The sequence below is a fragment of the Aulonocara stuartgranti genome (assembly GCF_965226115.1).
Source record: "Aulonocara stuartgranti genome assembly, chromosome: 7".
Classification (NCBI taxonomy): domain Eukaryota; kingdom Metazoa; phylum Chordata; class Actinopteri; order Cichliformes; family Cichlidae; genus Aulonocara; species Aulonocara stuartgranti.
The window spans coordinates 63,974,658-64,001,720 of NC_138945.1; the positions used below are offsets into that span (position 1 = coordinate 63,974,658).

The window sequence follows — 27,063 nt, forward strand, 5'->3', positions numbered from 1 at the left end:
TCACAATATTAAATTCTAAACCACTTATTACTGCACGTTACACTTAATGCCACCTAAAGCTAGCATCATTCTGTAATATAAGTAATAAAATTTGCGTGCCATTTATTAACAGGTTTTTTTTTTTTTAACGTTTCATATACACACCAAACCATTAAATATTATGATTGACTTTGATTCCATAGCTTCTTTCGTTTGCAAAGGATCACCACAGTAGTCAGATCCAAATATTTGAATTAGCACAGGTTTTTGCAGCACATACAGATGCAACCCTCCCAGGATTTGTGTTCTCAAATATTTGAACCAGGGACCTTTCATGTGTCAGGTGAATGTGTTAACCATTACCATAGAACTGATTAAGGCTTATTGTCCAGGAATTTCATTATTATCAATAAAAAAGTTATCAGTTTAATTTTTGCAGTCAAAAACTTGTTGTAGATGGGGTTGGATTATCTATAAAGATACTAGAGTCATTTAAAGCACTCATGGACACGTACATACTCCCCATATACCCTCACATACAGTACATAGACATAGTTAACATGAACTCACTGACTCACAGTTCAGTCATTCCTTCCACCCTTTTCCTGCCTTTTCTATTTTCTTTGCTTAAATTTTGTGTTTTCCTTCTGTTCAGTTGGGAAAAGCTTTACTTCTTTTAATTAGTAGTGGTGTTGTTCTCCTCTTCCTCCTCTGGTCTGGACCACTAATACTGCAATTAGCTCCTGTAGGAACATTTCAACCACAGCCTTTGTTCTTGTGCTGTACCATGGCCCACATTTGTGCATTACTCCATAAAATGTTGTGTGTCTGATGCAGAGCTCCATTTTAATAGTGTAGAGAGGCATAATCAAAGCTGGCCTCATTTTACTCTGTCAGAATCACAGCACACAGAGCTCTTGTCGGGTTGGGTGGGGGGGGCGGTGTAGGACTTTTTCTTTCTTGGCTGGAAAGGTTTCTTTTTATTCTCTTTGTCTTTTTTCCCTCTGCTTCTTCCTCACATTTTTCATCTCACCTTCCTCCACTTGCTGCATCTCTTACTCATCTTTTTTGTTTCTTGTCAGATCTCTCGCAGCATTCTTTCAGTCTGTCCTTGGGGACATATTGAGAAGGTCATAAAAAGCAATAGAATTTAATGGTGTGACACAGCACTGTTAACCTATGTGTGGCTCAACTTCCACACTACATTCTAAAGCACGACAGCTCGAGAGGCTGATGGTTGTTTAGGTCGTAAACTTCCTGACGCAGTCTCTCTTACTACCCTGCAGTCTGGCTTTCAAAGGCAAAGCTTCACGAGTGGAATGAATTTTATAAGAGAGAAGTACATATAATATAAAGTTGTTTGAGGTGGAGACAGGCAACCTACCTCTACCTTATACTCTTTAGCATGCATACAGTTCACTTTTAGTTCAGCTCCACAAATAGAAATTTCCTTTTGCTATCTTAGATAGGCTGTTTTGTTTTGTTTTTTTTCATTAAATTAAGGATATTTTTATAAGTGCAGTTGAAAGAAATACATTAATTACTGTAAATAGTATTGTCAAATTTGCTATGGACCAAAAATTAAGTCAAGTGGCTTCATTGTCATGCCAACCATGTCCAGTACACAGTGGAACGAAACAAGACCACGGTGCTACATATAGCATATAACAGACAATCAACACAGTACTACATAAAGTGCAAGTGTGCAAAAATTGCAAAAAAAACAAAACAACGATGGTGCAACACCAGACAGAACAGAACAATACAGTCACAAGACAATGCAGACACAATAATGCATTAGAAAAGTGCAACAATGACAGTGGGTTGTGCAAAGACTGAGTATTGTGCAAAAAGTAACCTGATGTATGAAGGTGTGCGTGTGTCATGATTAAAATCACAACTGAATCACAAAGCTTTTTTCTTTCTTTTTTTTTTTTTTTTTAAATTCCATGCTGTCTCCATCTTTGGTAAAACCACCAACAGTTCAGGTGAAAGCTTGATTGTGAATTGCAAGTAGAAGCTAATGAAGTCTTCAGCTGCTAAGGCTTAAGCGGAGATGAAGAGTATCCGTAGAAGATTGCTTCTTTGTAATTCCATAAGTCCAGATTTATCTTTAATTTTAAGACTTCTTCACACCTGATCACTCCTTAGTCATTGTAGCTAAATGTGTTAAATTGGTTTTTAGCAAAATAATTCTCTTTTGTTGTTTATCTAATGTACCACTAGTCCATACCAGACGTGTTCGCTTGTTTGTTTGTTTTTAAACCACAATGGTGGCAGAATCTATCTTCATCGAATCATCCAGGGAGTGTTTTTTGAGAGTGTTTGTCTTTCATGAAAAAAATCACCTATTGGCATTCTATGTAGCTTTCCAAACTGCTTTCTGGATTTCAGAGCTTTTTTTTCCAGTTTCTCTCTACATTCTGTTATTTATATATTGAAGTATTGGTGAGATTGAAAGTTAATAGCTCAAATAGCTAATGGCTCTTTGTGACTCACCTTGTTGGTGTGAAAATACTATTTTATGCTTAATAAACAGTGGTGTTACCTTTGCTTTTTTTTTTTTTTGTAGATTCAACAACTTGTTTTTTGCAGCAAGCTAATAGCATGGAAGCGCTTTTATTTTTAAAGCACTTTCAGGAACTCTGCAAGTGGTATGAGCTTGAATAATGCTATCTTCATGTGATTCAGCTCGTTGACTCCACAGATTGATATTATGAAAGTGATAATTGTCTCTGAAGGATGTATTTTTTTACCTGCCATAATACAGCAGTGGACTTAGTTTAAATGTATACCAAATATAAATCTACTCAGGCTCTATGTCTTCTCACACACATTCAAGGTTAGCATTCTCACTAAACATCTGCCTTTCGGATTTAACCTCTGATAAGATAAGATAAGATAACCTTTATTAGTCCCACACGTGGGAAATTTGTTTTGTCACAGCAGGAAGTGGACAGTGCAAAAGTTATGAGGCAAAAATTAGAATACAATAAGAATAAATACAGTACACAACTGTACAGAATAGAATAAAATAAAATACTATATACAGTAGAATAAAATAAAATAAATATACAATAAGATAAAAATAGAATACAAATACAAATACTATATACAACTGAGTAAAAATACAACGATGCCAGAAAAGATTATTGCACTTAGTGTTATTGCACATGTGTGGATGTGTGTGCTTGATCAGTTAAAGTCTTTATTATGGAGTCTGACAGCAGTGGGGAGGAAAGACCTGCGAAATCTCTCCGTCCCACACCGTGGGTGCCGCAGTCTCCCACTGAAGGAGCTGCTCAGTGCTGTCACAGTCTGCTGCATGGGGTGGGAGATGTTGTCCATCAGGGATGACAGCTTAGCCGCCGTTCTCCTGTCACTCACCACCTCCACTGGGTCCAGAGGGCATCCTAGAACAGAGCTGGCCCTTTTCTCTCCCCTCTGCTGAGACTAACCCAGCAACTTTTTAAAACATGCTTCTCTTCTGGATAAAACTTTCACCCTGTGATCATGGAGGAAAAGATGGAGGGATGGGGAAGGTTGACGGAAACTGAAAGAGTGTCACACTGTGCTGAGCAAGGTGGTGAAAAAAGCAAGGGAAAGCTCTCTTGCATGAAATAAAAATAAAGAAAAAGGAAGACAGCAACATCTGTGCGGGAACTTCAAACACCCTTTGAAAGGCAAAATGGGATTCCATTCGGGATTCTCAGGCTTGGTAAACAGCCGGGTTTTATTTTGGAAGTGAGTTAGAGTGTGTGTGCTTGTATGTTTGTTTGTGGTTAGAAGAGGAGTGCTTTGCAGGAGATGAGAAACTGTCAGAGATAGTGTCCGTGAGAGAGGAGAACACATTAAAAGAGGATGAGGACTTTTTTTGAGAGATGAGTACAGTAATTGACATATATATGTAATCACTTTGTTGTCAATGGTGATTCCATTGGATCTGCTTAGTTGTAAATTTCAGGATGTAGAAATGTATAAATTTTTCTGCTTTTGTCTGTATCCTGTTACTAACCTTGTTTCTCTCTCTCTCTCTCTCTCTCTCTCTCTCTCTCTCTCTCTCTCTCTCTCCCCCCCCCCCCCTCTTCTTGCCTCTCCGGGGTGTTTGGAACTACAACAATTTACCACGATGTGCTTTCACTCACCTTCCAGGTAAGGCCAAGCCAACTGTTAAGAAAGTTGCTACTTATTTCTGAGCCAAACATGAGATCTGGAGAAGCCTTTACCACCTTTACCAGTGGAGTGCACTGAAAACTCTTCTTTTTCTTTTCTTTTGTTCAAAATGTATCTTTTTGAAACCCCACACTGTTGCCACGAGTACAGTTCAGTAGCAATAGACAGTAGAGATGGCACGATACCACTTTTTTATGTCCGATACAGATATCATAAATTTGGATATCTGCCGATACCGATATGAATCCGATATAGTGTTTTTTAATCAACAAAACTGTTTTTTAAATATCTTGCTGCATTTTGTATAAGTTCATACTCAAGTTTAAAACAACAACTACACTAAAGCTATTCTGTTATACCTGTATGCAAAAAAAAAATATTTCATAGTTCAGCAATACTGATCAATCTAATAAACTTAAACCTACACCATCCTCCCTATTCTGGTATTTTAAAGAGTACTTAGCATAAATATTAAGCAACCTAACTAATAGGGTTCCAACTCCCAGCAACAACAAAAATAAATAAATAAAAAATAGGGAACCACCCCTCACGCGCCACCTCATGATGCTTAATCGACGTAATCAACCTTAATTTGATGCAGTGTGAAAAAAAAATGCACAGAAATCAATTATTTTTCAAGAAATATTAAATATATTCAACATCTTTCTTCAACAAAATTGCAGACTGCACAGATGGTACCTTCCCAAAGGAAAAAGTACTATAGCTTACTAGGGTATATTAGACTTAATAGTTACTATATACAGTAATTGACTTCTATTCATTTTACATCAAATTAAAACTTTGGGTGTCAGATAATTATTTATTAAAAGATAGACATTTTAAATGAGAATAAGAAAGAAAAGTATGTCTTTGTGCCCCCTTTCCCCTGTTAATGCCCTATCGGCCCCCCTGGCTAAACTTTGCTAGATCCGCCCCTGCTCAGTTACCAGCGTCAGCTACGTAGAAAAAGATCCTGGAGTAGGAAGTAATATTAAATACATTCTAACAACAGCTGATCAAGCTTAAACATGCTGCTGTTGTTCAGCCGCTGGTTTCCTCTTTCTGGTGCAAAGTGGGCCAAAAGCAAACAAGAGACACGGACTCGCGACAGAAAAGCCGATCAGATGATCATTAAGCAGTTTCATGATTGAAGTAGCAGGAGGAGAGGCAGTCGCTCCATATATCGGTTGTTAAGCTTAACGCAGGAATGCTTTACAAACATTCAGAGATGAACTTACACACTTGCTTTACTTCTCTCGGGGATAACTTTGTCGGAGATGAAATGCCGGGTTGCTAGCAAAGCTCCAAATGCTATCCAGACCACCGACAGGTCCCGCATGCCACAGCCGCTCTATCACGTGATGCATACTGCTCCGACGTGCTAACATTCTGAGGTGAGTTACGGCGCGTTGCAAGTTTTGTGAGGTGCTTTCGTGATATTTAATGGATCGGATTACATTTTTTATTTTTCTCCGATATCCGATCCAGTAATTTAGGTCAGTATCGGACCGATACGTAATATCGGATCGGTCCATCTCTAATAGACAGCATCTCCATTTTCATGGTTTAGCGTAGGGGTGGGCGATATAAACGATATACGACAGAAACGATATAAATTTGGCCAACGATAGAGATTTTGACTATACCGCTCCAACGCGATAGCGCATGTTGATGATGTCATCAAGCTGCGCCTGTTTTGGTCGAAAGCGTCGCAGCGGCTAAAACCATTATCATCTGCAAATTATGGCGGGCGACAGTCATAGCAAAGAGATGAAGCACTTTTGAAATATGGGGAAAGCCAAAAACTGCGCTTCCTCCACTTCCGTAACATTGATTCATTAATGTTGAATTCTCTCGCAGCTGTTCTATTCCCATGTTGTTGCAGTATATAAATAACTAACCTTGTATTGTGGATGAATAATCTCAGTTGTTCTCCTGACTGAAGTTTGGCCCGTGTATAGCATCCTGCTATGCGATTAGGGTTGCCAACCGTCCCTTAAAATACGGAATCGTCCCGTATTTAGAAACAAAAGTACACGTCCCGTATTGAGCTAATAAGGGACGCACTTTGTCCCGTAATACAGTGAGAATCAAAAGTAGTCTATAACTTTTAATGGAATTAACACTTTGTTTGAAAACATAATTCCCAGCCCCTCTCCTGCTTTGTGACCAATGAGCTGACAGCACACTTATGACAATTCGAGTATAACAATTCAGATTACCGCTCATCTCATTGGTCGAGGAAAGGTCGCTTACAGAGAAAATACCGGAAGACAACAGATGACCACAACAAGAAGCATGGCCAACAGGGAAACAAACCCCGACACTGCGGTACAAGTCTCGGATGACAGTACACCTAATGCTGGGCAGACACTGTGCGATTTTTTTTCAGTCGCGATATTCAGCTCCTGCTCAAACTGCACGATTGACTCACAGGGGTTAGAAGTTGGTAGGTCACGTGCAGGGTCTCACACTATACGGCCCGATGCTCTGATGCGACCTGAGTGCTCACACTGTGTCTCCATAACATGAAGGTTATAACAGAAAATTTGTCTCTCTCTCTCTCTGTCTTTCACTCACACAGACACGCACACCACCACCATCAACTTTGCTAAATTGCTAATAAAAAACATTGATCAGGCAGCTGTGATTGAGCAGCAATGTAAATCCAACTATTTTCACGGTTGTTGTGGTCATGATAATTTTGTGATGCCACATCGAAAAGGCTCGGATGAGCTTTCCAAAGTTCTACAAGTTGTGCCTCCATCGCTTGTGTCCAGATCACACGCTGCACAGCCGTGCTGCTCCGTCTTTTTCACCGACGTTTACGTGTTTGCGCGTGAGCAGTGTGAGCGGCTGTGGTGACACCCTCACGAGCGATTGATAATCGGGAGCTGGTCGTGAGGTGTTAATCGCTTCTCGTCACCCCACGTATACTACACGATGCACGATGAAGGCCAAAATCGGTCAAAAATCGGCTCAAAATGGGCCTAAAACCACACAGTGTGAGCCCAGCGTTAGAGCAGCAATGTTTGTTCCCCTCAGAGAAAGGGAAGAATGGGAAAAGGAAAACACCTGGCTGGAAAAAGTTAATATGGGCATGTGCAGTGAATATCAGTGCTATGTGGCCAGAAGTGTGATAATATAACTTATTTTGTGTAATAAACAACTGCAAGGATAGATGATTACAACAAATTGATGACTAATACATAAAAGTAATACATAGATGAATAATGATGATGAGTTATGATGCGTAATCATGGGAACAAGCGGGTTTACAAACAGGAGCAGCTGATTAGCATTAGAAAAGCTGAAATAATACCTCAGCTGAAGCCAATTGTACTAAATGCACTAAATGTGCACTGTTACAAGAATATTTTTCTTTCTATTGTTTTCTATTATTTTAAGTTAAGCAGGACAGAGTTCTTTTAAAGAAAGATTTACTTATATTCTCAAAAGTTAAGCATGACAGGCTTCTGTTTAAGAAGGAGACCTGTTTTATTGTGTTAATGTTGTCATTTTGAGCTAAAAATAAATGGCTAAATGATCATTTGTTTCACATGTGTTCATATCACAAAGAATAGAATATGCATCTACTTAAATCAACTTCAAGTCAAATGGTTAAAAAAATTATTTCACACATGAAAAAAGAGCTAGAAAATTCACCACACTGGGAAGGGTGAAGACAACTGGGTCGCCCGGCCCTGGCCACGAGGTGTCCCTTATTTATTTTTCAGGGAGTTGGCAACCCTATATGCGATTGCATTTGTCCCTAACCACCAGAATCCCTCACGTTAACTTTTATCGAGTGGAAAAAAGTTGGCGTTCATCCTCCAGCTTCACTGTGCTAATGTTATGCTAACATAGCTGTGTTGCTAGCAATCACGTAGCACAACATTATATACCAGGTAGTCCAACTTCAGTAACCCTACAAACGTCACTGCTGTTTAGTTTTCTGTCTTCATTTATGTTGGAAGTGGTAGCAGAGCTGTACGTTTGAATTAGTTTCAAAAATCTCTCAGTCAGAACATGGTATGTCATGTTTAGGTGGAAACTAGCGAGCTAACTTCCTGTTAATTCTAACTCTGTTAAATTTAATAACTTCTGTTTTCATGGATGCCTGGATGTTAAACTTAATTGTTACACCTGGTAAAGCAGCAACGCTGCTTATTAAAGATGAAAGAATTTAGACCGTTTTTAACTCTGTGTTCGTTTGACTTTGGGACCTGAAACAGACGGAGTTTTGGACCCAGATTACTCCGCGAAGCTCCTCACTACGGCAGCCGTAATGCTCTGACGATCCATCAAAACATTTTTTAACAGATTTCTGCACGCCAAAATCGGTTCGAGGTCAGTAAGCACAACCAGAATTAATACATAAGGCACACTCGATTTTTGAGAAAATTAAAGGATTTTAAGTGTGCCTTATAGTGTGGAAAATACGTTATACAGAAGAAAAGAATATATCGCGATATATATCGTTACCACACATGCTTCAAATTATATCGCAATATGGATTTTAGGCCATATCGCCCAGCCCTAGTTTAGCGTTGAAGTGTTTTTTCAAAAGACAGAAGCTAAAAGAAATGTGACCTATGCCTAGAACTTCTGTCCAGTTCTGGTCACAAAAGCTAATTCCTGCAGTATTTGAGAAAGAGAGGGTACAATTATAACACCTTTTTCTATAAAAGAAGACATGTTTTTTGCAAAAAAAAGGTTAAGGCTGACACTACATCCTGTGTTTAGATAATATTATTTTTGCTTCTTCTACTGATAACTGTAGAGAAACAAGGAAACAAGAAATATAAAATCTAATGAGTGATTTAATGGATGTTTTGAAAAGCCACCTCTGTAACACGACTTGCCAGGTGAGAGACAGTCTATTCTAGCTTAAAAGACTGGTGTGAAATAGTGACACAATGAATTAATAACGAGTTCTGCTAACTTTCAATACAGGCGATTTTTCACTTACCACTTTATTAAAAGACTCCGAAAGGGGAATTGGGTGCAATAAAATATCTTGAACTGATTGTTTAAGAGGTCTTTCATGCATTAGCAAGGCTTCTGTAATGATGAGGTGCTGTTCATCAAGTGATACAAGCTTCCTGGAGGACTAAGAGGATCTATAAATAGAGACAGAGCTCAAATGGGGAAAACATCAATATGGGCTCGTAGGCTTGTCACTACTACATTGTTATAGGATATGTATTTTACTTTTGCTGTATTTCTCCTTTGGATGTCATTAACTTGTAAATTTCTCTCTCTCACTGTGGGTTTGAATTCTTTTTCCCAGCAACTACTTGTAACTGTTGGGGAATATTAGTTTTTCCCTCTTGACTTCTGGTTGTCAGATGATTGCAGACCTTTCTGTAGGCCTTAGTGATGTGATGCAAGGTTCTTATCATGATTGTCACATGTCCAAAATGTCATAAAAATGAATGTCTTCTGGTTAGTGGCTACGTGTCTGCAAAACCTCAGTGTAGGTGTTCAGTGTGTGCGTACATAGGTGTCTGTGATACAGCGGAGTGGAGCTCTGAAGTACGGTGATATGCATAAGTGGAGTAGTGTAAGTCGTGGCATTCCCACTACACTGCTGTCCTTTAGTAGACAGGGGGCACCAACTATATATTACATCCTTTCTCAGTAACATTTTCCTCTATCTCTCTGTTGAGCTGTGTAACCATTTGCTTTTCACTTCAGTCAATTTGTCTCCCTCTACTTCTGCTCTTCACACCTCACACCACTCTTGGTCGTATCACTGCTGTCTTCTCATGGGGTCCCTGTGACTCTGTGAACTGGTTGGTTACACTGTGTGTTTCACTGTTTCTGCTGTGGTTTATACATTGAGGAAACCAAACAATCTCTGGCTAAGCGGATGGCACAATAAAGAAGAGCTAACTTCTCAGGCCTGGACTCCGCAGTCTGTTTGCACCTACAGGTCAGTGGGTCCTCTTTCAATGATGAGGATGTACACATCCTGGACAGGGAGGAACGCTGGTTTGAGCGCGGAGTCAAAGAGCCCGCTTATGTGAAAAGGAAAAGACCATGTCTAAATTGAGGAGGGGGCCTAAGGGTATATCTTTCACCCTCTTACAATGCTGTCATTCCCCAACTATTTGTGAATGGTACTCATGGCCATTGATAAATGGTCATGATAATTTGCATATTAATGATCCAGAAACTGACCTCACAGTCCATTGTTAGTCAGTGGTGCTGGTTTCAGTCTTTATGCAGATGTACTGTTTACAAGGTTGGGAAAACCTTCAGTCAGCTGAGATGGAAGAAGTTACTTGGATGAGTCACAAAACTTTACTCCCACTGAAAACGCTACGTCCAGATTAACAGAATCAACTTTTTGGAAAAGGTAGAAAGACAGAATGGGGGTGAGATTGAAAGTAATTGGGGAAACAAGGGCAGGTAGAAAACTTCCAGAAGATCATGAAAATACAAGAAGTTGAAAGGCATCAAATACAAAGAAAGTTGCAAAGAACCCTGTGGCAGAAATGGGAAGAGAGTGTGATTAAAAACTGGCAAGAAAAACAGGAGTGCAAGATACATGTGAGGAAAAAGTGCATGCAAAAGGGAGCCCCCATCTGGCTGGAGCTAGTACTGATGCCTCACACCCCATGTCACCCCACACACTCCTTTACTAGCGTCTTCCTCTCTTTCCTCTTCACTCGCTTAGTCCAACCCATCCGTGTGACACTAAGAAACTAATCACTTTATTGGGTTACAGATGATATGCTCATACAGATTAGCAGTAATCACTTTCCCTGATGACCGTGGCCAGTGTGTGTGTGTGTGTGTATGTGTGTGTGCGTGTGTTGGTTATGCTTAAATGAAAGTTTGCATTCCACTTATAGAAGCAACTAAAACTCCTCTGTTCCTGCCTCTCCTCTCTTTCATTCTACACCCTTCTTTTCCTCCTGTCCCTCCCTATTTACACTTGAGCGCTGCACCAAGACAGAGCTATAAGGCTATTTGCGTCATCAGCTTCAGGCAGAGCGTGTCTCGTGTGTGTGTGTGCGTGTGTGTGTGTCTTTGACCTGATCTCTCCACATACAGCGTTTGGGCTCTGGCGACATGCCCTGCTGAGTCCAGAGATGCACAAACAAGGGAGATAGAAGTGACTGAGTACTGTGTAATGTTTGCATGTATGCAAATTCTGTAATTTATTTTCAGGTCTGCGCCTCACATCAGTATCCTCAATAACCACCTCTGCCTTCGTCTTGTCTCTATAAAAGCGCTGTAGCAACCCCCCACTGACCCAGCTAGATACAAGCAAAGCCCTTGACATGAACTCACCTCTCTCAAACCTCTCCATCTGTCATGAGTGCCTGAGAGGATTCTTGATCGGTTGTTCTGACGCCTTGATTGGCAGTTGCTGCACTACATGTAAAGTGAAATAGTGTTCTTTATTTTAATAAATGCTTTTTCCACCCAATTTGAAAATAGATGCCACAGTGTAACAACAGACAATAAACTTGATGCAAAAAAAATCACCTGGTGTAACTTTTCACAACTAATTAGATAAATTGGTAACAAATCATCAACTTAATTAGGTGTAAAAAGAGCATCCCAGAGAAGACTGAGTCTTTTAGAAGGATGCCATATGCCCATGTAGGCTCTCATTCACTGTTTCTCAATTTAAATTTGCAAAGAATTTCATCATCTATGATACATAATATCACTAAAAGATTAATAGAGTCCAAAAAAAGCAACGGGGCCCTCGTGCAGCTCTGCATTTTAAAACATTATTCTGCGGTTGAAATCACTGCAGGGCAGAATAATAAGAATTCAGTATTTTTTATTTGTTTTTATTTTTAATTTTTTCTTTATAATTAATAAATTCACATTGTTCTCAGTTGACTTTAGTTTCCAGGCTATGTTTACTCATTTCAGTTGATTTTTTTCTTGTGTGAAAATATTGAAATTCAGTTTAATTTTTATTAGCTTCATTATTATTTTTAGTATATTTATATTTTTATTATTGGCAATTATTTGTCAAGGGGGAAATTTATAAAGTCCCGAGTAGATATTACAACATGAACACAGCACTTAAAATGAATTTGAGTTAAACATATGACTACAACATTGCCTGTTCATTTTTTTTGTAGCGCACAACAGTTTTTGGTTGTTTTTGCTTTTTTATGTTGTTTGATTTGTCAGTTAACTAAAATGTTTTGGGTTTTTTTGACTTTGCTATGGTGGCGTAGTAAAGTTAAGAATAGAAAAACATTTCTATATGGACTCTATATGGACCACTGTTAGGACAGACAGCTTGTTGGCAAAGTTAGAAATGCAAAGAAAGAAATATACATAAAGTAAAGTAAAAATGTCATGACCCATCCCTCATTCCTTTATGTTTCGCTTCCAAGGGGCCAGATTTACTTGTAATTTTTAAAATGGTCTTGAGCAAAGTTCTTCTGACTTTCTAAAGGGCCTCCTAAGTTTTTCTTTGGACATTGGCTGCTTTTAAACACCTTTTCAGTTCAGTCCTTGTACAGACCATTTTCCAAGGAAATGTTTTATGTCTTTTTTTAAGTTACTTTCTCGAGGGATAGACCAGTGTTGTGTCTATACATAATAGACAAAATGTCAAAAATACAAGTTGCCAGGCATTAAAGTGTATTTTTGGGCCAGCAAGATGATTCCCAAAGAGTTATTATCTCAACACAGTGTACAGTGCATCCTTCAAAAATCGCAGGAAACCAGACAAGTCGAGAACAAAAGACTTGACAGGCCTGAAAATTATCTACAGCAGATGAACGGTATCTGAAAGTCATGCCCTTAAAAATAGGAACAAAAAATCCAGCAAAAACCTGACAGAGAATCTGAGAGATGCATCTGGTTCTTTAGTTGATCAATCTACTGCTCACTGAAGCATCATAAATGGTGTCAGTGGAAGAGTGGCTGTCAAGAAGCCATTTTTGAGGAAGGGAAACAGTAAGAAAAGGCTTAGGTATTTGTCAACTTGCACAAGAACTGGACTGAAAATCAGCAATGACTCGTCTTATGGAGTAATAATCCATGTTTGAAAGTGTCAAAATGTGTCTGCAGCCACCTGTAAAACATGGTGGAGGCTCTGTCATGGTTTGGAGAGATATTTCAGCAAGTGCTGTTGGGGATCTTGTTAAAATTGATGGAATTACAAATGCAGAAAAGTACTGTCTGATTTCGATCCATCATGCAATACCACCTGGAAACCTTGGTGGCAACGGCTCAATTTTTCAGTATGACAATGATCCCAAACACACTGCCAATGCCCAGAGTCCAGACCTCAGCATCACTGAAACATTGTAGGGTCATCTTGAGAGACAACACAACGAAAGGCAGGCAACATTCAAAGACACCCAGAGAACAACCCTGTCATCTATTAATAAATTAGCATTAGCATCCCAGAGAGGATGAAAAATATGCACAACAGGGGGCTTCAATCTGTTGAGCAGCTAAAATACTGTCTAAAGCAAAAAATGGAAAAGGTTTTTCTTTCAGAATTCTTACAGCAATTAGTCTCCATAGTTTGCAAAAGCTTAGAGTGTCGTTTAAAGAAAAGGTGATGCAACACAGTGGTAAACATGCCTCTGTCCCAGCTTTTTTAAAACATGTTGCTAGAATTAAATTCAAAATGAAAAGAATTTTTTCTAAACCACGATAGAATTCAACTGACTTTAAGTTTCCCTTTTTTGATTTTTTTTTCACTCAAATAGATTTGATTGTTGAATGATGAAATGACCCCATGTCCCCACCTGAGTCATGAGTGTGACGCTGGTGAAAGGAATCCTTTTCAGATAAAGAATGACTGGGTAGGGGTTTGAATGGTCACATTTTTGTCTTTGACCATCAAATGATGTTGTATGCCCAGACTGGCCTATAAATATCCATCATGCTTTGGTGAAAGGTTCATTTATTGCAGGACACACACTTTCAGTAACAGTTTTTTGCACAGCAAACATGACTCGTATTTTGAAACCATCCATACAGTGATTTGATCATTTCATTGTACAAATTAACAGTAAGTTCTTGTATTAACCACACGTAAAAATTTATTATATACAAATACAGGACAAGGTTGGAACCCCTTTTGCCTTCAGAACAACCTTAATTCTTTGTTTCATTTATGACAAGAAGAATTAAGGTGCTGGAAACCTTCCTCAGAGGTTCTGGTTCATATTGCCACACAGTTGATTCAGATCTTTGATAGCCCACTGTAACTTTGATAGCCCTCTGATAGAGGTGAAATGTACATACACGCCAAAAAAAAATTTCTCAATACAGGATGGACCTGTGGTTTCATATTAATTATGCCAAATTCTGACCCCAACCATCTGAATATCAGAACAGAAGTTGATGCTCAGCAGACGAGGCAATGTTTTTCTAAACTTTTGATGTTCAATTTTGGTCACCCTATTTAAATTTCTAGCCTTAGTTTCCTGTTCTTAGCTGACAGGATGGCACTGTGTGGTCTTCTGCTGTTGTGGCCCATCTGCTTCAACGTTTGACATGTTTTCCATTCACAGAGATGTTCTTCTGCATACCTGAGTTATAAAAAAGGTTATTTATATTGCCATTATTGACCTCGAGCATTAGGAGATAGTTATGTGGGAAAACCATACCAACAATCATGCCACATTCAGTTAAACTGCTTTTCTTTCCCGTTTTGATCCTTAACTTTTTTTAGGTCATATTGACCATGTTGCTGTCAAGCGATTGGCTGATTAAATATTTGTGTGCAATTAATGAGCACTTAAACAGTTATACCCAAGAAAGTGCCTTTTAAATTTGTATAGGCGGGCAAACAGCCATGCAGTAACCATCCTCATTATATGGGTCTGTTATCAGTGTAAAGCACCACAGATAGGGGAGGTCTAATCAATACATCATCAGTCTCTCTGACTGTACCATTATAGTTTTAATGACTGCAGTATTTTCCCTACTGATGGCTTTCTAGGCGAACAAAACTGTTATCAGAGATCTCTAAAAGTTCACTGCTGCCATAGTGAGCGAAATGAGCCAGAGGCTCCAGTCAAGTGTCACATAGGAGGTGGTGACATTTTGAAAACAGAACGCAACTAATGAAAATAATACAAAGATCATCGATTAATGTTAGTTTAATAAAAGGCTGATTTTTATCTTGTTTGTGAATTCTTTCCTGTCCAAGTGCTTCTTAAATATAATCTTTTTTAAACTATGCATTACATATTTCTACTGTGGTAATTAATGAGCTACCTGTGGATGAAGTCCAGATTTGTAGCCACACTGTCTGGTTCGCTGCTGCAGCTAAGCAAGATTAACATTATTGATTAAACATGTTGATTTTAAGATTACAGAAAATGTAAGAACCGTCCAAAAACACATGTTTGTATTGTTATAAAAAGGAAAGAAAAGCTCACATGTATATTATCTGAAGCTGGCTACGTCTTATCATGTTTGCTTTATCAATTACATAACATCTAATTATTTGTCAGAAACACTGCTGATTAGTTTTCTGTTTCAAATGCACTCTGGGAAATTAGTATACAAAGTGATAACCCCATCCACCCACGCTCTGCAAAAAACAAAAACCCTTATTAAAAGCACTTATCGCTCGCTCACTATTTTTAGGAAGTTTTCAAAAACTTGCATAAAATTTGTGAGAGGTTTTGAGGATAAAGCAGCGTGATGCTTTACTTTCTTTAGGATTTGGTTTCACTGGTTTTAGCTGCGATTTCATCCATAGCTGTGTGAGAGAGAGGGAGATGGAAATGAAGTGAGACAATGCTTGCTATAGATCGTGTGTGTGTGTGTGTGTGTGTGTGTGTGTGTGTGTGTGTGTGGCTCATGTTCTTCAGGCTCTCAGCATGCATCTACTCCTGCGGTCCTGTATGTGGTGACAGGCTGACATCAGAGTAAAAGCCCCCTGAAGTTGTGTTGAACAGATGTCTCTCTCTGCTCTCTGTTTCCCTGATGCTGGTACCTGGCATGCTAACTTCTCTCTCTCTCTGACTCTCTCTCTTCATATGTCTGTCCTTCTGTCTCTTCCGATAAACTTCTGGTAAAGTTTGCTGCTCAAACTGGACATACTTTTCAAACTTTCTCCTTTTTTTTTTTTTTTTAAAATGATCTCTTTTTGATATTCAGGCAGAGGTTTCTTACAGCTCTGTTAAACATCTCACTCCCTTTGTTCAATAAAAAGGCCAGGTGAAATGGAGTCTTGGTGAAGTGCCCCTGGTGTTCCACTTTGTGTACTTTAATTTGTGTGAGTGTGTGTGTTTCTGGCCTGAGTGTATCTATTCTTTTTGTACAAGGCAGCGTTCCAAGTTCTGTGACGTGAGCGCAGACTCTGAGCAAGCAGGCAATCTGGGAGTTGGATTGTCTCCAGAATCGCTTTCATTTTCATTCACAGGAGAACATGTGTGCTCTTGTGCACACACACAAACACACACGCACACAAACAAACACACAGTGATAATTACAGAGAAGCCGGCGAGTGTTCAAGCAGGGTCAGTGCCCAGCTTTCTTTGTCTTAGTAATATTTTATCTTTTTGTGTATTGTCTTTTGGAGTTGGATATTTTTTTGCTTTGTTTTTTCCTGTTTGCTCATATACACAGACACGCATGCACAGAAACCACCGGAACACATGATGCAGCAGAGCAGAGCTATCCCTCTTTACAATGTGTCTCTTAGGAAAATGAGAGATGAGACAATATCTACTGATCAAAAAAAGGAGAGTAAGGTGAGGAAGAGGGGACTGATAGACGGGGTAAAGGGAATATGTGAAGCAGTGACAATGAGACACTCAATCTACAGGGGTCAAAGACCAACACAGAGACAAAGAGTTTCTGCTCGATGGTTGTTAGAAATTCCCTTGTTGCTCTGTTGAGATACAAAGGTTGCTCGGGCAATGAGTTTGCGGCTGCTGATGCATTGATTTAGTGAGAAGAGTTGCTTAATTTATCCCGCTTCTTGACAGAGATGTCAACAGCTTCACCAATGGCTGCTGGCTACCAGCACTTCCTCCCACCATGAAATCTTCCATAACTCATTATGTATTCTGTTCTTCTACACGGTGCACCATCTCCAACTCTGTCTTCATCTTCAGTATCTTCAGCATCCCTTGGATGTGGAAAAATGTTAGAGTACATGATTTAGACCAAAATGATAATCACAATTAATTTGATCAGTATTGAGATCACAATTATTTCCCATGGCTATTCATTGATTTAAATAAGGAAAAATATTTTTATTACACTTTTATGCAAACAGAACACTGCTCTTAGATCTTTATAAATCTTTGCATTGAGATCAAATATAAGTAAAATCATTGTGTGAAAACATAACAGAAAATTAAACTGACAGTTAACTGCTTTCACCTTTACATTGTGCTACATTGCTGAGCAATGTTATAATTAACAGTACCTCACCTAAATGCACCTTCTAAAGCAAAATATGAATACTTTCACTCTATTGTATGCATAATACAATACCTACACGATGGATGTGACTGAAGTTGGCAGGCAGCTGTGAGATCCTGCTCTACTTCCCTTGTAATGTTTTGTGTACGACACAGATATTGCCATCTTGGAAAAGATGTAAGAGGATAATGTAACTTTTTCCCATTAAGTTGACCATTTCCTGAAGGCTTCTTTACATACTGACTTTACTGGACAAATAGAATGGGATTGGTGAGATATTTAAGTGTCTCTGTGAGCTGGATGGATACTCTGATGCTTTTAAAGATGTCTGAGCTGATGCTGGACGATTCTTATCAACAACTGTTGCTCTGATTTTCTTGGCATTCATTGTACTGTTGTGGTGTGTTTTGAGGTGGTTGAATAAGTTAGTTCTGTTGCTTTGTGGTGTAGAAAACTCCACAACACTGTTTGCAAATGATTTCTTCTTTTTTTTTTTTTTTTTTTTTCTTTTCTTCTAAATGACATCAGAAACAGCAGTATGCGACATTACGTGATGGCAGAGCTTCAGTTCATCCTTTGTCTTTTTTTTTTTTTTTTTTTTTTTTTTTTAATAAATAGGACAGGGGGAATGAATGAGAGAGAGAGGGGGAGAGAAAGAAAGAAAACCAAAGGGGAGAAGAGACGGTGAGAAGGGGGGGGAAGAGAGAGAGAAAAAAAAAGAACTCCTGGGTCACCTGTATGGAGAAAAAAACAAACAAAAACAAACAAAAAAAACAAACAGAGGAGACAGCAAACAACAAAGAGCAACATAATAATAGAGAAAACAAAGCACCATCACAATAAACTAGCTAGTCATAGATATCAATATTTACTAAATAATAAACGATATTGTGCAGTACGCAAGATAGACAGCGCACAGTGTGCTTTGAGGCAGCAGCCAAGAAAGCTTTAGTCCGCGTCTGTGAATACCCATGTGTGCATACCTGTGTGGATCAGCATGCTTGCATTCCAAAGGTTTCTCCATGTAATGATCTGCTAGGGAGTGTGGGGGGGCCACAGCCCCGTCCTCCAGGGTGTGAAGCGGGTATGGAGGAGATCAAAACTCCAGACATCCAGAGGCCCCCAGAACACAAGAGACCATGGAAGACCAACAGAGGGGCAGCCGCGCCACTGTTCCAGTAAGAGCTGAGGAGAGTCCCAGATGAGGGCTCGCCCAGCAGCCGCGGAGCAGAAGTCAGGGGGAGTTGCAGTGACGCGCCCGTGAGCTCCGCCGGCCCCCAGCTGTGCCTGAGTGACCGAGCCCCAGGCCGAGAGGCCGGGGGCACCCCACCTCCAAAGGGGCCCGAGCGAGCCCCAGGTCCCAGGCCCCGACAAGCGGCCGCCAAGGAGTGAGCCGGTGTGTACCCGGACGCCCACCCCCAGACACAAAGAACCACCAACACACCGACACCTGAGGGAGTCCGCCACCGGCAGGGGAAGTGGTGGTGGGTGGAGATAGGCCTCCAAACCTTGGAGGGCCTGAGGTGTCCCCAGAGAGGTGGCGTCTGATACCCAACCTGACATATAGACACAGACATACAGGCACACACAGACACAAACATCCATTCCCACCCTCATGCTCTCATATGCACTCACTCCACACTCAACCAACGTGGAGACAGACATAAAGAGACGCTGTACACACAATCACACTCCCCAAGCGTACTCTACAAACCGGGTCTAGGTACCCTTGCCCCTGGAGGGGGGAATTGCACCCAGACCCAGGTGGTGTTACCCTTTTCCCTGCGGTGGGGAGAGGCAGACCACCCCGACTCCGCAGCAGCAGGGAGGCCCCACACCCCAGACCGCAGTCGGACGGCCAACTCCTCCTACTAGCCCTCCCGCTCCAGCAGGCCGCAGAGAATGGGGGTGGGAGAAGACTCCAAACCTCCCTCCACCCGCTCATTGTAGTGTTGATGCATATGTGTTCTAAGGTGCAATTAAAACCCAGGAGGGCATGGAGCTACGATGATTTCTTCTTGATTAACATCACTGGCCCAAATATTTCAATATTATTGGATATCTGACTTTTAATGTAGCATGATCTACCTACACTAGTCCATGAAACCTCAAGCCAGACAGGTTAGAGAACAGCTGTGATTGGCACATTCAGGCAGGTGATGAGATGGTCATTTAGTGACCCCTTGATTTGCATTCTGTTGGTGGGGCACGCATTTTCATCATTGCATAATCATGTTCATTTATTTTTGGAGAGCCCAAATTGTGATCAAGATTAAGATTCGATTAATTGTGCAGCCATATTAGGCATTATGTAAGAAAGGATTGCTGTGAAAGCATACGGCTTAATGAGGTTTTAGTGAAAGCAATGATATACAACTGTGGATCATGGAACAGCAGCTGAAATGAAAAAGGAGAAGTAAAGTGAGAGGAAAATGAAAGTATAATTGGGTGAGAAATGGCAAAAGGAGAAGCTGTAAAACGGCAAAAAAAGTTCCTTTAAGATACAGTAATATGCAAATGACCCCGTATGACTGTGTGTGATTGTGTTCTGGATGGATGGATTATTCATAGATGCAAAAATAGAGAAAACAGGGAAATGTTCCAGATCAGATGAGTCATGTTTACTCATCCCAGTGCTTGCGCTGGTGGTAAAAATACGTGTTTGTAAACGTGTAGTTATGTGAGACATTTTGTTACCTATTGTATGTCACAACTCATATTAACTTGAGATATGATGTCATAACTGTTTTACCTGCGTATCACTGTAGAGTAGGTATATTTAAAATGTCAAATTAAAGTACAGGTTCAACCATTTTCAACCTCCAAAGCATGTAAAGAATTAAGATGATTGAAAATCACATGATTCATAGTGAATAAATGAAATGATTCAAATGATTAAAAGCTTAATTAAAGCCTATTTTTTTCTTTTTTTCTTTTTTTAAAAAATATGAGCAAAAATGTAACAGAGCTGAGAAGCCGCTCGTACTCTATATGTGTGTCTGTGTGTGATAGCCTGTGTCACTCTACATATAGTTTTTACTCCCAGCATGGATATTTTCAGGATTCTGTATATTGTTGTCATTACAGTAATATAGTTGCTTTTTGCATGTGTTTGTGAGACAGTTCTTACACACACACACACACACACACACACATAAATCTCGTCCTGCCCTTGTTTCCATGCCTTGAGGTGTTTCTGATTGGGTCTTGCACTAATGGTGGCTTTGACACTTTGACCTTTTCTCTTGGGCAGCACTAGTTGAAAAAAGAAGGCACTACAAAGATGTCAGAAGCATTAAGAAAAAGCTGAGAGGATTCCTCTTCCCAGTATTGTTTTTTTTTTTGTTTGTTTGTTTTGTTTTTTTGCACCTGCTGACTTTTTATCAGGAAAAGTGTCTGTGTGTATCAAAGTCACACACCAGGGGGTAGCCCGCTACCTCAAGTGCACACACTGAAGCTCTATAGATCGTTCTGTCCACACACTGGTATGTAATGTGTAATAACAACATGTTGACCATAATAGTGGGGTGTATACTCACCTTGAACAGGCTATCCTGCTGTTACTTTCTTATTCCGCTGCTTGTTTATGAAAAGACTGCATGTCAGAAAAGTTAGTCATACTTTTTTAAAAAAAATTTTTATTTCACAAACAAGGTAAACATTTGTCTGCTAGCCATCTTTGTATGACCAGTTTTACTTCAGTTGTGTGGAACAGAGTTTGCAGTTTGTGTGGGTGCCGTCACCCCCCTGCGAGCCCCAAAGTGAGAACGCAGTACCCTCATTGCCAATTAAACTCCAATCACCAAGCGAAGATGTACTGAGACATCAAATTACATCCAATATCCTCTTCCATACTCAAGCCTGTCTTTGCCAGCCACAAATTAGCTTACAAATTAAGACTCTGAAGATGGGAGAATTCGAGTTGCCAGATAACAACTGAATAACATCCTGCCGTTTTCTTGATGCGTCGTTCCAACTTGGATCCAACTTCCTCCTTTCTCTTTGTGTGTGGAGACAATCTAGTTGTGTTTTTCCTGTTTGAGCTTCGACCATCCATTTCAGTTTTAATTGAGAAGAAAGGTAGTTAATATGACGGGCTGACGAGAACTCATTCTCGGTGAAGTCTATTCCGGTTTGACCCATGTTTAATAATGAAGATGTTGCAGGGAAAACCCAAACACTTTTAATTAATGAAATAACTCAAGCTGAATTGTGGTGGCGGAAGGTTTGATTTATTGCTTCTTCTCTTTTTTCTCTTTCGAGCCCACACAATTGGCCTGGCTGCATGGCTTGTTTGCCAGCAATGTTTTTTTCCCATGTTTCTTTGCATTCAGTGTGCATGTGAGTGGAAAAATACAGAAAACCACACTTGTGCTGCCAGGATGTTTTCTATGGTTACAGTGAGGTTTCGTAATATTATCCAGTCAGATATTTAATAATTCATGCTTTCATATTGGGGTTATCTAACAAACGACAGTCACACAGTGTGCAGCTCTTTGAGTAGTGTCTAGAGGCTGTGAAGCCTATCAGAAAGTCATAATCAAGGCATCAACTGACACTCTCCAGGGGTTAAAGGATGAGCTAACACACAAATGTTCCAAACATGGCACATGTGTAAACTGGTGAGATTTTTTTTTTTTTGATTGGGCACCTCATTATTGTATGCAGTTATGTATTTACTAGCCTGATGTCAGACACTCGTTAGACCTAGTCTCCATCTTCAATCTGCCATTGCTTTGATTGGTTGGCTGCCATCCATCCATTGCTTTCATTCTAACTAGGTTCTGGGGTGATGACATCATTCACTGATGTCATCACTGGTGCATACCCAGGCCTACATCTTGACTTTGCTCTTGACTTTTAAGACAGGGTTTTAAGAATAGAGTGAATTGAAAACACTTCATTAAGTTCCCCAGCACTGACGACCAGCTTGACAACAGCTTGACATCAGGGAGAGTCCCCCCATAACACTGATTGGCTAGTAGTTGATCCTCCTGTAGTTTCCCTTGTTTCGACTGGTTTTTCATTCGAGAAAGTGCTGTTTCATGATGAATCAGTCGATGCATGGGGTGGACGTAACCAAAGGTCTGGATCCAAACACTGTAACACTGTAGACGAGTGTGTGTGTGGGTGTACATGTGTATGTACATGTGCATGTGCACATGTTTGTCCTGTCTGCTGCAGTTGCTGCATTTAGGTCTGGTGTGGCTAATTAAAAGAATCCTTCTTGCATTATTCATGAGGCTGTAATTATACATTCCTTTTGCTGATCCCCAGTCAGACATTAAAAATAGATCTGAGTCTCTCTGCACCGCCCTCCTAGGCCCCACTTTCTCTGTGTTTTGACTGTCTCTCCACGCATCTCTCGATTTAGCTATCCTTATCAGTATTTCTCAGTCTCCCTGTCACTGTCCTCATTGTCACAGCCTTTTTTTGTATTTGTTCTTTCTATTTATCCTCTCATCTCCTCTGCAGTGTCTTCATTCATGCTTGCGCTGATGTCCCCGTTCAGGATTCAGGCAGAACATTCCTCTGACAGTGTCACTCTCGCTTGGCTCTGTAGCCTGACCTCCAGTCACATCAGTCCAGAATTCTGACTCAAATATTTTGAATCCCCAATGACATGTCCACAGCGAGATTCAAAAGAGAAAAGATATCACTGCCTGTGATCAGCTTAATGGGGAGACAGCCTCCTGAACAATGGACAAAATCACTGCCAATAGTTTGGCCTGACTTTTTATTGTATCTATTTGATCTAACAAAAACAGCTGTAGCAGAATTCAGTGTTTCATATGGAAGTGTAACATGAACCCTTTACAAATACCATAGCAAAGGGCTGAGCAATTAGTTTTCTAAAGGAGTCACATGAGAAACTGGGACTGTTGTGGAGGGCCGAAACAACAAGCTGAACTCATTTCTGCTTAAATCTCATTATGTGGTCCTGCACAACATTCCCAGTTTCTTTTGTGGCTCTTTGGGAAAATTCTTTACCCACCTTAGTTTGTGGAAATGTGGGGAAATGTGTAAAGTGCACAACATGTCTAAGCCATAAACCAGGAACCCCTTTTCTGGAGTCAAATATTCATAAGGCAGAATGCACCTACCTCAATGACAATGAAGCTTATTTGCCTTGTAGGCAGAAGCAACGGTGTGAAGTTTGCATCTTCCACCAAGCAAGTGATGAGCTTTTCCATTCCTATATTTACATTCTGATAAGGCTAATGTGTAAAGAGTGGGGATTTTGCAAGATATGCCAATCAGAAAGACTAACCAACCAAATGGATTGTTCTTACTGCCCTTGGGCGACGCTCACAATTGTTCTCTTACTTGTATCAGAATGTGTAAAATAGATTACCACCTTGAAGCCATCTACAACTTCCATCACCTCGCTACATTTCATTCTGTGATTGTTGGGGCAATGTTATGCAAATCACAGTTGTATACATGAAATTGGGTTTTCACAGCTTTGGTACCTCCCTCGCTCTACAAACAAACATGCTTGCTTTCTGAAATACTCGACCTACACCTGTGAACACATAGAGAAAACAAATATTATGAAGAATACAAAGTGTGACTTTTTGTGTGTGTGCATGTAATTTGTGTTTAATAATGTAATTTTAGTTGTATGAAAATGTTTCAAAGTATCAAAGGTAAACTGAGACCACTTTGTCTGGAGGCTATTAGTATGGAGTATTAATAAAATACTAAGTTGGGAGTTAACTTATATTGGCGCTGCTGAGGAAATGTCTTATTTTACACAGGCCAAATAAACAGTTTCTGTATTCATGCGTCAGTGTGCCTCCCTTCTCGCTCCATCACTCCAGGGCTAAACTGCTCTTCCTGCTTTTGAAGCTGTTCTGTTGGTCTGGGCCGCTGGTGTTACTGATGTTGTTGCTGTTGCTTTGGTTGGTAGGGCTTAGAGGGTTGCAGGGGAATTCAGGCTGGGTAGACGTCACGGCTGACTGAAAATGCAAAAGGACTGAAAGAAGAGGCGGAGGAATGGAGAAGATACAGATTTAGTGAATGGGGAGAGGCGAGAAATGATGTGTGTGAGAAGCAGAGAGAGGGAGAGAAACTGAATTCATTGAGTAGCGAAGTGAAAATTGTTTGATCGTCAACATTCCTCCTCCCGCACAATATGACTCAACAGCTTTGTGCTGGTGTATACTTTTTCCTTTTCTTTCTTTTTGTACATAGGTAAGATGATGAATAGAAATGTGGAGATAAATAAGTCAGAAAACAATGAGGGGTGAAGAAGAATGAGGGGAAAATGGCAGGGAAAAAGCAAAGAAAAGGATGTGGAGTAACTGTATAAGCAGAGAGAAAAAGCAGAAACTTATTGGAATAGAAAGCTGGGCCAGGCCAAAAGGTAAATCTTTAAACCAGGTCGGGTGTTTTCTTCTCTGCAAATATGACTTCTCACAAATAGCATTGCATAGCATGATGAGTATAGATACATAGTTGGCACATAGTAATATTCTGTGGGAGGGATTCACTGCCTTTCCTTTCTATAAATGCAAGCAAACAATGTGGTGACATTATTTTAATAATAATAATAATGATATGTCTGTGAAGGTTCTCAGTTCTCAATAATAATGATAATATTTCTGTATCTGTCACTTTGTCACACCCAAGAATATACAATGAAAATGTGTGCTTGTTGAAGCCACCACCGACTGATGTTTGACATTGCAGACGTTCAGTGTAGTGATATTTATTCAGCAAAGAAGACTGAAGACGGCATAATTTAGTCTATCTTTGTGCTGGAAAGTCAAAAAAGGTACAAAGGTGTGAAGATGTGGGCGTGAAAGTGTCTTCTACCCTTTGCCCTCGTGGAGGGAATTCCCACGCCCTGCTGCAAGGGCTTTCCACATGGTCAGAAAAGGCTCTAGGAAGCCCTAGTACCACATTGTGTTTCCTTTCAAACACTGATCCTAGGGCAGGGCTGTGGCCCTGATGTAGAGCAGTCAGGGTTAGAGAGCAGAAGTGGAAAGAGGCTCACAGATCTGTGCCTAAGGGCAATGAGCTTCTCACAGCCAGCGCCTCAGGGAGAGAAAGCTAAGCCAGCATAAGCTACTACCATCTGCCTGCATTGGTTTAGCACTTCTGAAAGATCAAGATTTGAAAGTGAGAGAGGTGTGCTAGTGGGAACATCTCTTTTTCATCTTTTGCTCTCCTTGCCTTGTAGTTGCTTCCAGATGGAAATTAATCCAGTAATGATCTTTAACTGCTTGGTTGCCAGGGCTGTGAGGAGGATAAAGCAGAAAACACTGACTCTGTGTGTGGCTCTTGTTACCTGTGTGCATTTAGCAGGTGGAGATCATAAAGCTCTTCTTCTTCTAGGCTCAGGAGAGTACAGGGTGTTCATGTACGCTCTCTCCCTCCTTTGTTTCCTACTTTTGTCGTTGATTGATAGCATTGGAAATCAGCTTCTCAGTCAGGGTCCCACTCCTCTCCTATCTGCTCTTCCCCAGATATCCACTTATGAATCAGCCACTGATCAGACTACTTTGAAAGTTGGAGCGCTCTCACAAGTTAACACCGAAGAAGCGAGTTTCTCTCCTCATGTGTTGGGGGTTTCCCATCTTTGCCAGGTTAATTTATAAGATGGCGCCGGTGAGGTCGGCTGCCGTCACGACTGCTCCGACCACTTTTTCTTTGTCTTTGCTTTTTAAGTTAGTTTTCAGCGTTTCTAAATCGGCAAAATCATCACCATTGGGTACATTAGGTATGACAGTGACACTCTTGTTTCTATTGGTATACAATGTACTCACAATTCGAAGTTTTTAACTCCGGATCCGAGCTGGCCGAGTGAGATCTCGAGGAAGAACAAAGGGAAGCGGCGGCGGCCTAGAGGGAAGCGAGCCGGCGTCAGGAACAGGCTGAGAGCTCGTGCACACCGCACACCTCTGCCTAGCATCCTGCTCGCCAACGTCCAGTCACTGGAGAACAAGCTTGACGACCTCAGGGCCAGGATAAAGTTCCAGAGAGACATTCTGGACTGCAATCTCCTCTGCTTCACCGAGACATGGCTGAACCCAGCGGTGCCGGACCACGCCATCCAGCCGGCCGAGTTCTTCTCGGTTCACCGCATGGACAGGACACGGGACTCGGGGAAGTCAAGGGGAGGCGGCGTGTGTTTAATGGTGAACAACAACTGGTGCAACAGTGCGAACGTTGTTCCTCTCACACGCTCCTGCACACCAAATCTGGAACTACTGTCCATCATGTGTCGTCCTTTTTATCTACCTCGGGAATTTACATCGGTCATTGTAAGTGCCGTTTATATTCCACCACAAGCGGACACGGTCACCGCCTTATGCGAGCTGCATGAGGCACTCACACAGCACCAGACACAACACCGGGACGCTGCGCTTATTGTGACGGGGGACTTTAATAGCGCCAACCTCAAACGCGCAGCGCCGAACTTTTATCAACACATCACCTGCCCCACCAGGGGTGAAAGGACACTGGACCACTGCTACACTACGGTCAAGGACGGCTACAAGGCACAAT

At 40.7% G+C, this 27,063-nt stretch overlaps 1 protein-coding gene across 10 annotated transcripts in view; it reads left to right on the forward strand.

The window, feature by feature from the left end:
- Nucleotides 1-27,063, forward strand: part of brsk2a (BR serine/threonine kinase 2a) — a 176,363-nt gene that overhangs the window by 67,458 nt on the left and 81,842 nt on the right. For 2 of the 10 annotated variants that reach the window (XM_082539949.1, XM_082539948.1), the window contains exon 1: nucleotides 8,403-8,502. The exons of 7 other annotated variants lie outside the window; for them this stretch is intronic. The gene's annotated coding sequence lies outside the window, so the exon portion shown is untranslated. Of the gene's footprint in view, nucleotides 1-8,402; nucleotides 8,503-27,063 lie in introns of those variants that run through there. One more of the 10 variants, XM_082539947.1, reaches the window with a different exon arrangement.